This window comes from Schistocerca cancellata, chromosome 6 (assembly GCF_023864275.1).
Source record: "Schistocerca cancellata isolate TAMUIC-IGC-003103 chromosome 6, iqSchCanc2.1, whole genome shotgun sequence".
NCBI lineage: Eukaryota > Metazoa > Arthropoda > Insecta > Orthoptera > Acrididae > Schistocerca > Schistocerca cancellata.
Window position 1 is genome coordinate 692,069,523 of NC_064631.1, and position 14,510 is coordinate 692,084,032.

A 14,510-nucleotide genomic window follows, 5' to 3' on the forward strand; every position below is an offset into this window, starting at 1 on the left:
TCATACACGTAAATGGTATGATCTGATAACTGAACTTTATATTTCAAGGTACAGCATCATAAATGCCATATGGTGTTTGCTTATAAGAAAACAAAACACATATCCTTGTATTTTAATATATTCTCACTTGACACACTGAAATACTCAAAATAATCATCAATTAAATATGTACAATAAATCCTACAAAATCTTACACATACTAAATCTACTCTCAAACGGAATATCTAAGGTAATCAAAGATCATGATCAAATGAAAAATTTATTAGTGGACTTAAGGTCCCTTATCGTTTTAACATTATCTTATTTCTGACTTTTTCAAATGTCCAAGACTTTTAAGTATTCACTTCAAAAAGAATAAACACATTATTTAATTAGCACAAAAATGTTAAACAGTTACTCTTAACTACAATAAAATACCTTATAAAATCTCATATTAACTTATAAACTAGACATGTGACACATGAAATTCCTTATGGCTTCAAAATGGCTCTGAGCACTATGGGACTTAACATCTGAGGTCATCATTCCCCTAGAACTTAGAACTACTTAAACCTAACTAACCTAAGGACATCCATGTTCGAGGCAGGATTCGAACCTGCGACCATAGCGGTCGCGCGGTTCCAGACTGTAGCGCCCATAACCGCTCGGCCACTCTGGCCGGCTGAAATTCCTTATGCTACAATACAATGTTTCATGGAATAAATCTCTTTAGATATTTGTAGGGACATGATCCTTTTATTTTTCCTTTTCTTTTTTACATCTGCTACAAGGTAGCTACAACTGTGCGGTATCTGCACAATTTTGTATGGGCCTGTATATAACAGTCGCCATTTTTTATTTTCCTTAGCAATTAGCGACGGTTTTGGGTGGCTTCTAGGACTAACTCGTCTACTTGATATTCGATGGTTTTCTCGTATATCCATGTAGTACCGTAATTTTCTCTGGTGAGCGCACTTTGTTATGTTACTTGCTGCTTCCTTTATTTTCTCTTCCTGAGTTTTATCTGGACGTGGTAGTTTTTGCAACGATGCAATCCATTCATTGGGTTCCGAAGTGCGAAATAGTAATTCGTGGGGCGTGTAGCCTGTTGAATGATGAGGCATGTTGTTATGCAATGTCTCAAATAACGGTACCAGTTCCGTCCATCTTGTATGCTGTTTGTGTGCATATGTTCTTACAAATCGGTTTAGCTCGCAGAAGATTCTTTCTACAGAGCTCGCTTCGGGATGGAAACGGGCAACTACACTCCTGGAAATTGAAATAAGAACACCGTGAATTCATTGTCCCAGGAAGGGGAAACTTTATTGACACATTCCTGGGATCAGAAACATCACATGATCACACTGACAGAACCACAGGCACATAGACACAGGCAACAGAGCATGCACAATGTCGGCACTAGTACAGTGTATATCCACCTTTCGCAGCAATGCAGGCTGCTATTCTCCCATGGAGACGATCGTAGAGATGCTGGATGTAGTCCTGTGGAACGGCTTGCCATGCCATTTCCACCTGGCGCCTCAGTTGGACCAGCGTTCGTGCTGGACGTGCAGACCGCGTGAGACGACGCTTCATCCAGTCCCAAACATGCTCAATGGGGGACAGATCCGGAGATCTTGCTGGCCAGGGTAGTTGACTTACACCTTCTAGAGCACGTTGGGTGGCACGGGATACATGCGGACGTGCATTGTCCTGTTGGAACAGCAAGTTCCCTTGCCGGTCTAGGAATGGTAGAACGATGGGTTCGATGACGGTTTGGATGTACCGTGCACTATTCAGTGTCCCCTCGACGATCACCAGTGGTGTATGGCCAGTGTAGGAGATCGCTCCCCACACCATGATGCCGGGTGTTGGCCCTGTGTGCCTCGGTCGTATGCAGTCCTGATTGTGGCGCTCACCTGCACGGCGCCAAACACGCATACGACCATCATTGGCACCAAGGCAGAAGCGACTCTCATCGCTGAAGACGACACCTCTCCATTCGTCCCTCCATTCACGCCTGTCACGACACCACTGGAGGCGGGCTGCACGATGTTGGGGCGTGAGCGGAAGACGGCCTAACGGTGTGCGGGACCGTACCCAGCTTCATGGAGACGGTTGCGAATGGTCCTCGCCGATACCCCAGGAGCAGCAGTGTCCCTAATTTGCTGGGAAGTGGCGGTGCGGTCCCCTACGGCACTGCGTAGGATCCTACGGTCTTGGCGTGCATCCGTGCGTCGCTGCGGTCCGGTCCCAGGTCGACGGGCACGTGCACCTTCCGCCGACCACTGGCGACAACATCGATGTACTGTGGAGACCTCACGCCCCACGTGTTGAGCAATTCGGCGGTACGTCCACCCGGCCTCCCGCATGCCCACTATACGCCCTCGCTCAAAGTCCGTCAACTGCACATACGATTCACGTCCACGCTGTCGCGGCATGCTACCAGTGTTAAAGACTGCGATGGAGCTCCGTATGCCACGGCAAACTGGCTGACACTGACGGCGGCGGTGCACAAATGCTGCGCAGCTAGCGCCATTCGACGGCCAACACCGCGGTTCCTGGTGTGTCCGCTGTGCCGTGCGTGTGATCATTGCTTGTACAGCCCTCTCGCAGTGTCCGGAGCAAGTATGGTGGGTCTGACACACCGGTGTCAATGTGTTCTTTTTTCCATTTCCAGGAGTGTAGTATATGCTTGTTGTTTTGTTCGCAAAAAAAGTCCTCCACGGTTGACCCGTAAAATATTTTGCATTGTCCATCAAAACATTCTGAGGTTTTCCCATATTTGGTATGCAATCTTTTAATACATACTGTATCATAGGTTTGGTTGTGGTGTTTTTCATTATGTACAGCTTCACATACTTCGTAAACGTATCATAAACGGCAAATAAATATTTTACACCGCCACGAGAGGTCGGTAGTGGTCCCGCGAAATCCACAGACGCAAGTTGAAGTGGATAGATAGGAATAATCGGGTGTAGTTCTGTTTTAAAGCCTTGATTATTGGATTTTGCTTTCTGGCAAGCTTCGCATGTCCTTACTATCCGTTGTACCAAACGTCTGAGGTTTCGAATGTAACAGTACTTTCATGTGATGGCTACACATTTTTGGATTCCCACGTATCCCCACCCATAATGAGTGTACCGAACAAAATTTTCTATGCATTGGTGCGGAATACACACACACACCATATTTCGGAGTCTGTGTTGTTTCTGTGATACAGTACATTATTCTCTAGTTTATATTGCAAGCTCTCATTACTTCGTTGCTTCTGTCTTATTGACTTCTTTGTTTTCTCCCATGTAGGATCCTCATCTTGCAATTGTACGATATTCTTACACAGGTCCATATATTCGCGTTGGTGCTGCTGCGACGTCATGAGTAGAAATTTGAATTCAGATGCGCGCTCTGTAACTTCTACCAGTTGTGACATTCCTATAGGCAGACGACACAACGCGTCAGCAATTATATTGTCTTTTCCTTTTATGTACATGATCTTTAAATCATATTCCTGTAAAACTAGCGCCCAGCGGGCTAATCTAGCATGTAACAACTTACAATTTAATAGAAAACTTAAAGCTTGATGATCACAAAACAGTTTTATCCTCTCTCCAAAAACATAGCCGTGGAATTTCTTTAGTGCCCAGACGACGCTTAGTGATTCCAACTCCGTGACTGAATATGTATGATCTTTCACACTTATTAAACACTGATAGCGAACGCTATAATCCTTATCTCCCTATTCCCATCTGTTTCTTCCAACTGAAAGAAACACGATCCTAAACCATAAGATTAAGAATCCGTTGCGATACAGAAATCTTTATTCATGTCTGGATGGTATAGTAATTTAGCGTTCACTAACGTTTGTTTGATATCCTCGAAGGCGTGCTGGCAGTCTTCGGACCAATTCCACATAGTGTTCTTTGGCAACAAGTTGAGCAACGCTTCATTATTAAGCAGCTGATTTGGCACGAATCGCCTAAAAAAAAAGAAACCAACCTGATAAACGATTTTAATTGTTTCTTGATCGTAGGTCGTGGAAATTCTTTAATGGCTTGTAGTTTTTCGCCATCTGGCGTTATTCCTAATGGTGAAGTAATATGTCCAAGAAACTTAAGTTGTTCTCTTCCAAACTTGGATTTTTCTAGATTGGCAGTTATACCTGCCTCTGTTAGTCTACTCAACACTCTTTCCAAAATTTCTAAATGTTCCTCCCATGTGGGTGTGGACACTAAAAGATCGTCCACGTGTAGAGTCACTTTCTCCAATTAATCTGAGCCTAACGCTTAGTTCAGAGCGGTAATAAATACCCCAGCGCTCACGTTAAGTCCGAACGGTAGTACCCTAAATTAGTAACTACGGCTATTGAAGATGAAGGCAGTACACTTTCTGGATTCTTTTGTCAACGGGATTTGCCGAAAACTAGATTTTAAATCGATTGAGGTCAGGTATTTAACTCCGTAAAATTTTTGTATCTGTTTCTCGAGTCTCGCCGGCCTCGTCTTCACGGGTATGCTAATTTTATTTATACTCCTTGCATCTAGAACCAGTGTAATCTTTGCTCCTGGCTTAGCTACGGCTACGAGTGGAATGCTGTATGGTGACAGGGACAGTTCGATTATTCCCCATTGCAACATCTGGATTTCGTTATTGACCGCTTCTTTCTTGGTCCACGGGACAGAGTATGGCCCATGACGGTAAGTTTCGTGGGGGGCCACCTCTATGTTGTACACATAGCCTCTCATAATTCCCGGTTTTTCTGAGAATACTTCTCGGTAACAACTGAGTGAGATGTTGTCACTGAGATATTTTTAGGTAATCCGATTCTCGAACTTTGCTGTCAATAATTTTCGTCCAGCTAAGTGTCTCATCATGAACCGTGTCTGATTAATATTCCTCTTGTCCCTTTAAAGTCGTTGAGTATTTGTAATATCTACCCCCCCCCCCCCCGCATTTAATTTGTATATTTCGGCAATATTTACCGTGTATCTGTGCGTGCTAAATCCAGTATATCCCTTCTATTTCCATTCAAAATGCAAACCTTTCCGCTTGAGAGGTCAATTTGTGCCTTTCTTTCGCTAAGAAAGTCGCACCCCAGGATGCAGGCCACACACAATCCTTTTACCTCTAGAAAAGCACACTTTATGGTTTCTTCCCCAAGGCATAATTCCACCCACATCTGGTATTGAATGTTATGTGTCTGTGCATTAATGGCTCCAGTAACACGACAGTTTTGCACTGGGTAAGTAGGCAATTTTTGCGGTTGTGACTTAAAGTTTTGAAAAGATCATAGCTCAGTCCATTAGTTGTAGCTCCTGTGTCTACATATACTTCTATTGGGATGTTATTTATTCGTGCTTTTAATGAACCATGAACCATGAACCATGGACCTTGCCGTTGGTGGGGAGGCACTCTTCTGTGTCATTAAAGACTACTGGTTTTGTGTCATTCAGATTATCATCTACCTTCGTAGATAAATTATTTAGCTGATCCGAAAGTTCAACTAATTTCTCTGATAATGAACTAATTTCCTCCATGTGTCTTTCTGAACCAATTTTCAGAGTATCTACTGTGTCCTTTAAGTTTTCTTGAGTTTTTGAAAGTTGCGTAACCAAATCGGTAGATGCAACTGAGTCAATTTTAGCTTGCAAGGTCTCATGATTTTCATGAACAATAGTTTGCAGTTCTTTTATGGCTGCTTCGTGATTCTGTAATGCATTTTCATGCCGCGAAAAAATAGGTTGAAAATGCTCACAAATTTGTGTTTTTACGTCATGGACCTTGCCGTTGGTGGGGAGGCTTGCGTGCCTCAGCGATACAGATGGCCGTACCGTAGGTGCAACCACAACGGAGGGGTATCTGTTGAGAGGCCAGACAAACATGTGGTTCCTGAAGAGGGGCAGCAGCCTTTTCAGTAGTTGCAGGGGCAACAGTCTGGATGATTGACTGATCTGGCCTTGTAACATTAACCAAAACGGCCTTGCTGTGCTGGTACTGCGAACGGCTGAAAGCAAGGGGAAACTACAGCCGTAATTTTTCCCGAGGACATGCAGCTCTACTGTATGATTAAATGATGATGGCGTCCTCTTGGGTAAAATATTCCGGAGGTAAAATAGTCCCCCATTCGGATCTCCGGGCGGGGACTACTCAAGAGGATGTCGTTATCAGGAGAAAGAAAACTGGCGTTCTACGGATCGGAGCGTGGAATGTCAGATCCCTTAATCGGGCAGGTAGGTTAGAAAATTTAAAAAGGGAAATGGATAGGTTAAAGTTAGATATAGTGGGAATTAGTGAAGTTCGGTGGCAGGAGGAACAAGACTTTTGGTCAGGTGATTACAGGGTTATAAATACAAAATCAAATAGGGGTAATGCAGGAGTAGGTTTAATAATGAATAAAAAAAATAGGAGTGCGGGTTAGCTACTACAAACAGCATAGTGAACGCATTATTGTGGCCAAGATAGACACAAAGCCCATGCCTACTACAGTAGTACAAGTTTATATACCAACTACCTCTGCAGATGATGAAGAAATAGATGAAATGTATGACGAGATAAAAGAAATTATTCAGGTAGTGAAGGGAGACGAAAATTTAATAGTCATGGGTGACTGGAATTCATCAGTAGGAAAAGGGAGAGAAGGAAACATAGTAGGTGAATATGGATTGGGGGGAAGGAATGAAAGAGGAAGCCGCCTTGTAGAATTTTGCACAGAGCATAACTTAATCATAGCCAACACTTGGTTCAAGAATCATAAAAGAAGGTTGTATACCTGGAAGAATCCTGGAGATACTAAAAGGTATCAGATAGATTATATAATGGTAAGACAGAGATTTAGGAACCAGGTTTTAAATTGTAGGACATTTCCTGGAGCAGATGTGGATTCTGACCACAATCTATTGGTTATGAACTGCAGATTGAAACTGAAGAAACTGCAAAAAGGTGGGAATTTAAGGAGATGGGACCTGGATAAACTGAAAGAACCAGAGGTTGTAGAGAGTTTCAGGGAGAGCATAAGGGAACAATTGACAGGAATGGGGGAAAGAAATACAGTAGAAGAAGAATGGGTAGCTCTGAGGGATGAAGTAGTGAAGGCAGCAGAGGATCAAGTAGGTAAAAAGATGAGGGCTAATAGAAATCCTTGGGTAACAGAAGAACTATTGAATTTAATTGATGAAAGGAGAAAATATAAAAATGCAGTAAATGAAGCAGGCAAAAAGGAATACAAACGTCTCAAAAATGATATCGACACGAAGCGCAAAATGGCTAAGCAGGGTTGGCTAGAGGACAAATGTAAAGATGTAGAGGCTTGTCTCACTAGGGGTAAGATAGATACTGCCTACAGGAAAATTAAAGAGACCTTTGGAGAGAAGAGAACCACTTGTATGAATATCAAGAGCTCAGATGGCAACCCAGTTCTAAGCAAAGAAGGGAAGGCAGAAAGGTGGAAGGAGTATATAGAGGGTTTATACAAGGGCGATGTACTTGAGGACAATATTATGGAAATGGAAGAGGATGTAGATGAAGACGAAATGGGAGATACGATACTGCGTGAAGAGTTTGACAGAGCACTGAAAGACCTGAGTCGAAACAAGGCCCCGGGAGTAGACAACATTCCATTTGAACTACTGATGGCCTTGGGAGAGCCAGTCCTGACAAAACTCTACCATCTGGTGAGCAAGATGTATGAGACAGGCGGAATACCCTCAGAGTTCAAGAAAAATATAATAATTCCGATCCCAAAAAAAGCAGGTGTTGACAGATGTGAAAATTACCGAACTATCAGTTTAATAAGTCACAGCTGCAAAATACTAACGCGAATTCTTTACAGACGAATGGAAAAACTGGTAGAAGCCGACCTCGGGGAAGATCAGTTTGGATTCCGTAGAAGTATTGGAACACGTGAGGCTATACTGACCTTACGATTTATCTTAGAAGAAAGATTAAGAAAAGGCAAACCTACGTTTCTAGCATTTGTAGACTTAGAGAAAGCTTTTGACAGTGTTAACTGGAATACTCTCTTTCAAATTCTGAAGGTGGCAGGGGTAAAATACAGGGAGCGAAAGGCTATTTACAGTTTGTACAGAAACCAGATGGCAGTTATAAGAGTCGAGGGGCATGAAAGGGAAGCAGTGGTTGGGAAAGGAGTAAGACAGGGTTGTAGCCTCTCCCCGATGTTATTCAATCTGTATATTGAGCAAGCAGTAAAGGAAACAAAAGAAAAATTCGGAGTAGGTATTAAAATTCATGGAGAAGAAGTAAAAACTTTGAGGTTCGCCGATGACATTGTAATTCTGTCAGAGACAGCAAAGGACTTGGAAGAGCAGTTGAACGGAATGGACAGTGTCTTGAAAGGAGGATATAAGATGAACATCAACAAAAGCAAAACGAGGATAATGGAATGTAGTCAAATTAAGTCGGGTGATGCTGAAGGAATTAGATTAGGAAATGAGACACTTAAAGTAGTAAAGGAGTTTTGCTATTTAGGGAGTAAAATAACCGATGATGGTCGAAGTAGAGAGGATATAAAATGTAGACTGGCAATGGCAAGGAAAACGTTTCTCAAGAAGAGGAATTTGTTAACATCGAGTATAGATTTAAGTGTCAGGAAGTCGTTTCTGACAGTATTTGTATGGAGTGTAGCCAGGTATGGAAGTGAAACGTGGACGATAACTAGTTTGGACAAGAAGAGAATAGAAGCTTTCGAAATGTGGTGCTACAGAAGAATGCTGAAGATAAGGTGGGTAGATCACGTAACTAATGAGGAGGTATTGAATAGGATTGGGGAGAAGAGAAATTTGTGGCAAAACTTGACTAGAAGAAGGGATCGGTTGGTAGGACATGTTTTGAGGCATCAAGGGATCACAAATTTAGCATTGGAGGGCAGTGTGGAGGGTAAAAATCGTAGAGGGAGACCAAGAGATGAATACACTAAGCAGATTCAGAAGGATGTAGGTTGCAGTAGATACTGGGAGATGAAGAAGCTTGCACAGGATAGAGTAGCATGGAGAGCTGCATCAAACCAGTCTCAGGACTGAAGACCACAACAACAATATTGTTTACACTATTTCGATCTCCTTGTTATCGCATTTATTCGCTTCCGTTAATAAATCCTGTTGCATGGTGTTGCCTTCTTGGTATCTCAGCATGCGGATATTGTTTTGGAAATTGTCCTGAGATGTGCCCCCACTCCGTACGTCGATCAACTATGTGGAGCTTATTGCGGTCTGTTCTCGTTTGACGGTCGCGAAATATTATTGCTTCCTTCACCTTTCATTTCAATAGCTATTACTATCCGTCCAAGGCTGTGGTATCACATTTGTGTTTGGCATCGTATTCCCGTTGTCACCTTGCTAATTACTATTGCTTACTGTAGCTGGTGGCTGCATTGAACTCTGCTTCCACAGCACCGGAGAGTTGTGATTATTCGGACTTCTATTTTGATTAGGCCATTGCCCTTTATTCGTCCTACGTCTTTGATTCCCGTTATCGTTGTTTTATATCCTGGGTGATATCGTTCTTCGCATCTACGTTTTTTGCTATTCGGCATCTGACCATTCACATTTCTCCTATTGTGTTCGTTATGTTGTTCTCCTTTATTGTTGTTGTTGTTCCCGAAGTTGGGATTTGAATTCCGGTTTTAATGTTTCCTCAGCGAAAAGTTCCCGTTTTCTCGGTCACGATTCGCCCGGCATTCCTCTCGTGATAGGTCTATCTCGTCTAACACCGATAAATATCTCTCCAGATCGTCTTCTGCAACATTGATTAATTTATCACGAATGTGACCTGGCAAGTGAAGTTTTAATATATGTATCACATCTCGTGCAGATATGGGCTCATCCCAATATCTCGTCTTGTTAATATATTTTTCAAAATATTTCTGCAGGGTATCTTGTTTTGAATTACACGCCTGAGGGCTATGGTCTTCCGTCCTAAGGTGTTCTTGTATTGCTTTTGACCAATATCGGTCTAAGAATGCCTTTTCAAATTGTGCAACGCTCAGACAGTTATCAATAATGTCATTCGCCCACAGAGCAGCGTCACCCTAGATATGCGCTATTATAAACTGAATCTTCTGTCGATCGTTCCACGCACTAGGTAAAATATTCCGAAATCCCTTTATAAATATCACAGGGTGCACCGATTTCTTTTCTGCGTTGTAAACTTGAAACTGACTGTGTTTTATTAGACTCTCGTCAATAGTGGTAATTACATTAAAAGAAGCTGCCCCCATGTGATTATGCATTGGCATACTCCTCTGTACATTTACGTCTAATCTATCAGAATCCAATACGAGCTGACATGACCCATATGCGCTGTTTGCGTTGTCGTGTCCGCAGCTCGTGGTCGTGCGGTAGCGTTCTCGCTTCCCACGCCCGGGTTCGATTCCCGGCGGGGTCAGGGATTTTCTCTGCCTCGTGATGACTGGGTGTTGTGTGATGTCCTTAGGTTAGTTAGGTTTAAGTAGTTCTAAGTTCTAGGGGACTGATGACCATAGAAGTTAAGTCCCATAGTGCTCAGAGCCATTTGAGCCATTTTTGCGTTGTCGTTAGTGTTTCGGCTTAGTGTATCTCCGTAATCATATTTCTGCGCTTGTGAACGCGCACGTTGTAGTTCGGATAAACGATGTGTGAGCTCCTCTTGCCACAGTGGCATTGGAGAGTTGTTTTTGCGCCTGCGAGTTGACGCGCTTCGGTTGCGCTGTTTACAAACAGCTACGCCATTGGTTACTTGCTGCGTAGCAGCCTTTACTTTATTCTCTTATTTGTTCCGAGATCTGACTGTCCTTCTCAGTTAGCCAATCTTGGAATCCCTGTTCTATATTCTTAGCTTGTTCGGCTAAATGTTGGTCTATAGTTTCCTTTTTCACTATTTCAAGGGTTTCCATACGGTTTGTAAGTTGTTCGACCTCGTCTTTTATAATGGTATATGCCGTTTGCAACGTTTCCACATTTTGTACCATGTTGCTGACTGTGTTCGGCAATTCGGTGTATGCCCTCTTCATGTCATTTATCTCCGACTGTACTTTTTCGAACTGTTCATTCATGCGCTGTATTAATGCTTTGTCTCTTTCTTCGACTTGTTTCCTTATTTGTTTAACTAGCTGGTTATTTCGTTCCTCCACGATACTATCCTTTTCTTTCATTTCTTCTTCCCGTAACCTGTCCCTTTCTTTCGTTTTTTCTTCCTGTAACCTGTCCCTTTCTTCTAACCTCCTGAGGAATTCTGCGAACGGGTCGGGTATCGGCGAACATACTGGCGTCCTCGTTAATCTATTCATTGTGATGCCGCTACTTAACCTCGTAGCGGCTATCTGTTCTGGTACTTCTATATACTGACTAGATCTTGTCGATTCACCCGAAAATAGCTTATCACCGTTATTTTTCCCGAGGGCATGCAGCTTTACTGTATGATTAAATGATGATGGCGTCCTCTTGGGTAAAATATTCCGGAGGTAAAATAGTCCCCCATTCGGATCTCCGGGCGGGGACTACTCAAGAGGTTGTCGTTATCAGGAGAAAGAAAACTGGCGTTCTACGGATCGGAGCGTGGAATGTCAGATCCCTTAATCGGGCAGGTAGGTTAGAAAATTTAAAAAGGGAAATGGATAGGTTAAAGTTAGATATAGTGGGAATTAGTGAAGTTCGGTGGCAGGAGGAACAAGACTTCTGGTCAGGTGACTACAGGATTATAAACACAAATTCAAATAGGGGTAATGCAGGAGTAGGTTTAATAATGAATAGGAAAATAGGAATGCGGGTAAGCTACTACAAACAGCATAGTGAACTCATTATTGTGGCCAAGATAGATACGAAGCCCACACCTACTACAGTAGTACAAGTTTATATGCCAACTAGCTCTGCAGATGATGAAGAAATTGAAGAATTGTATGATGAAATAAAAGACACTATTCAGATAGTGAAGGGAGACGAAAATTTAATAGTCATGGGTGACTGGGATTCGAGTGTAGGAAAAGGGAGAGAAGGAAACGTAGTAGGTGATTATGGATTGGGGGTAAGAAATGAAAGAGGAAGCCGCCTGGTAGAATTTTGCACAGAGCACAACTTAATCATAGCTAACACTTGGTTTAAGAATAATGATAGAAGGTTGTATACATGGAAGAACCCTGGAGATAATAAAAGGTATCAGATAGATTATATAATGGTAAGACAGAGATTTAGGAACCAGGTTTTAAATTGTAAGACATTTCCAGGGGCAGATGTGGACTCTGACCACAATCTATTGGTTGTGACCTGTAGATTAAAACTGAAGAAACTGCAAAAAGGTGGGAATTTAAGGAGATGGGACCTGGATAAACTGAAAGAACAAGAGGTTGTACAGAGTTTCAGGGAGAGCATAAGGAAACAATTGACAGGAATGGGGGAAAGAAATACAGTAGAAGAAGAATGGGTAGCTTTGAGGGATGAAGTAGTGAAGGCAGCAGAGGATCAAGTAGGTAAAAAGACGAGGGCTAGTAGAAATCCTTGGGTAACAGAAGAAATATTGAATTCAATTGATGAAAGGAGAAAATATAAAAATGCAGTAAATGAAGCAGACAAAAAGGATTACAAACGTCTCAAAAATGAGATAGGAAGTGCAAAATGGCTAAGCAGGGATGGCTAGAGGACAAATGTAAGGATGTAGAGGCTTATCTCACTAGTGATAAGATAGATACTGCCTACAGGAAAATTAAAGAGACCTTTGGAGATAAGAGAACCACTTGTATGAACATCAAGAGCTCAGATGGAAACCCAGTTCTAAGCAAAGAAGGGAAAGCAGAAAGGTGGAAGGAGTATATAGAGGGTCTATACAAGGGCGATGTACTTGAGGACAATATTATGGAAATGGAAGAGGATGTAGATGAAGATGAAATGGGAGATACGATACTGCGTGAAGAGTTTGACAGAGCACTGAAAGACCTGAGTCGAAACAAGGCCCCCGGAGTAGACAACATTCCATTGGAACTACTGACGGCCTTGGGAGAGCCAGTCCTGACAAAATTCTACCATCTGGTGACCAAGATGTATGAAACAGGCGAAATACCCTCAGACTTCAAGAAGAATATAATAATTCCAATCCCAAAGAAAGCAGGTGTTGACAGATGTGAAAATTACCGAACAATCAGTTTAATAAGCCACAGCTGCAAAATACTAACACGAATACTTTGCAGACGAATGGAAAAACTAGTAGAAGCCGACCTCGGGGAAGATCAGTTTGGATTCCGTAGAAATACTGGAACACGTGAGGCAATACTGACCTTACGACTTATCTTAGAAGAAAGATTAAGGAAAGGCAAACCTACGTTTCTAGCATTTGTAGACTTAGAGAAAGCTTTTGACAATGTTGACTGGAATACTCTCTTTCAAATTCTAAAGCTGGCAGGGGTAAAATACAGGGAGCGAAAGGCTATTTACAATTTGTACAGAAACCAGATGGCAGTTATAAGAGCCGAGGGACATGAAAGGGAAACAGTGGTTGGGAAGGGAGTAAGACAGGGTTGTAGCCTCTCCCCGATGTTATTCAATCTGTATATTGAGCAAGCAGTAAAGGAAACAAAAGAAAAATTCGGAGTAGGTATTAAAATCCATGGAGAAGAAATAAAAACTTTGAGATTCGCTGACGACATTGTAATTCTGTCAGAGACAGCAAAGGACTTGGAAGAGCAGTTGAACGGAATGGATGGTGTCTTGAAGGGAGGATATAAGATGAACATCAACAAAAGCAAAACGAGGATAATGGAATGGAGTTGAATTAAGTCGGGTGATTTTGAGGGTATTAGATTAGGAAATGAGACACTTAAAGTAGTAAAGGAGTTTTGCTATTTGGGGAGCAAAATAACTGATGATGGTCGAAGTAGAGAGGATATAAAATGTAGACTGGCAATGGCAAGGAAAGCGTTTCTGAAGAAGAGAAATTTGTTAACATCGAGTATAGATTTAAGTGTCAGGAAGTCATTTCTGAAAGTATTTGTATGGAGTGTAGCCATGTATGGAAGTGAAACCTGGACGGTAAATAGTTTGGACAAGAAGAGGATAGAAGCTTTCGAAATGTGGTGCTACAGAAGAATGCTGAAGATTAGATGGGTAGATCACATAACTAATGAGGAAGTATTGAATAGGATTGGGGAGAAGAGAAGTTTGTGGCACAACTTGACCAGAAGAAGGGATCGGTTGATAGGACATGTTCTGTGGCATCAAGGGATCACCAACTTAGTATTGGAGGGCAGTGTGGAGGGTAAAATTCGTAGGGGGAGACCAAGAGATGAATACACTAAGCAGATTCAGAAGGATGTAGGTTGCAGTAAGTACTGGGAGATGAAGAAGCTTGCACAGGATAGAGTAGCATGGAGAGCTGCATCAAACCAGTCTCAGGACTGAAGACCACAACAACAACAACCGTTATCATTCCTATGGTTACTAGTAACGTCTACCAACTCCGTACCACGATCAATATCGCTTAATAACGGAACATTATCCTGCATATTTTATATCCTGATTCTGTTGTGGCTAAATAACTCGATCAACTTTACCCAT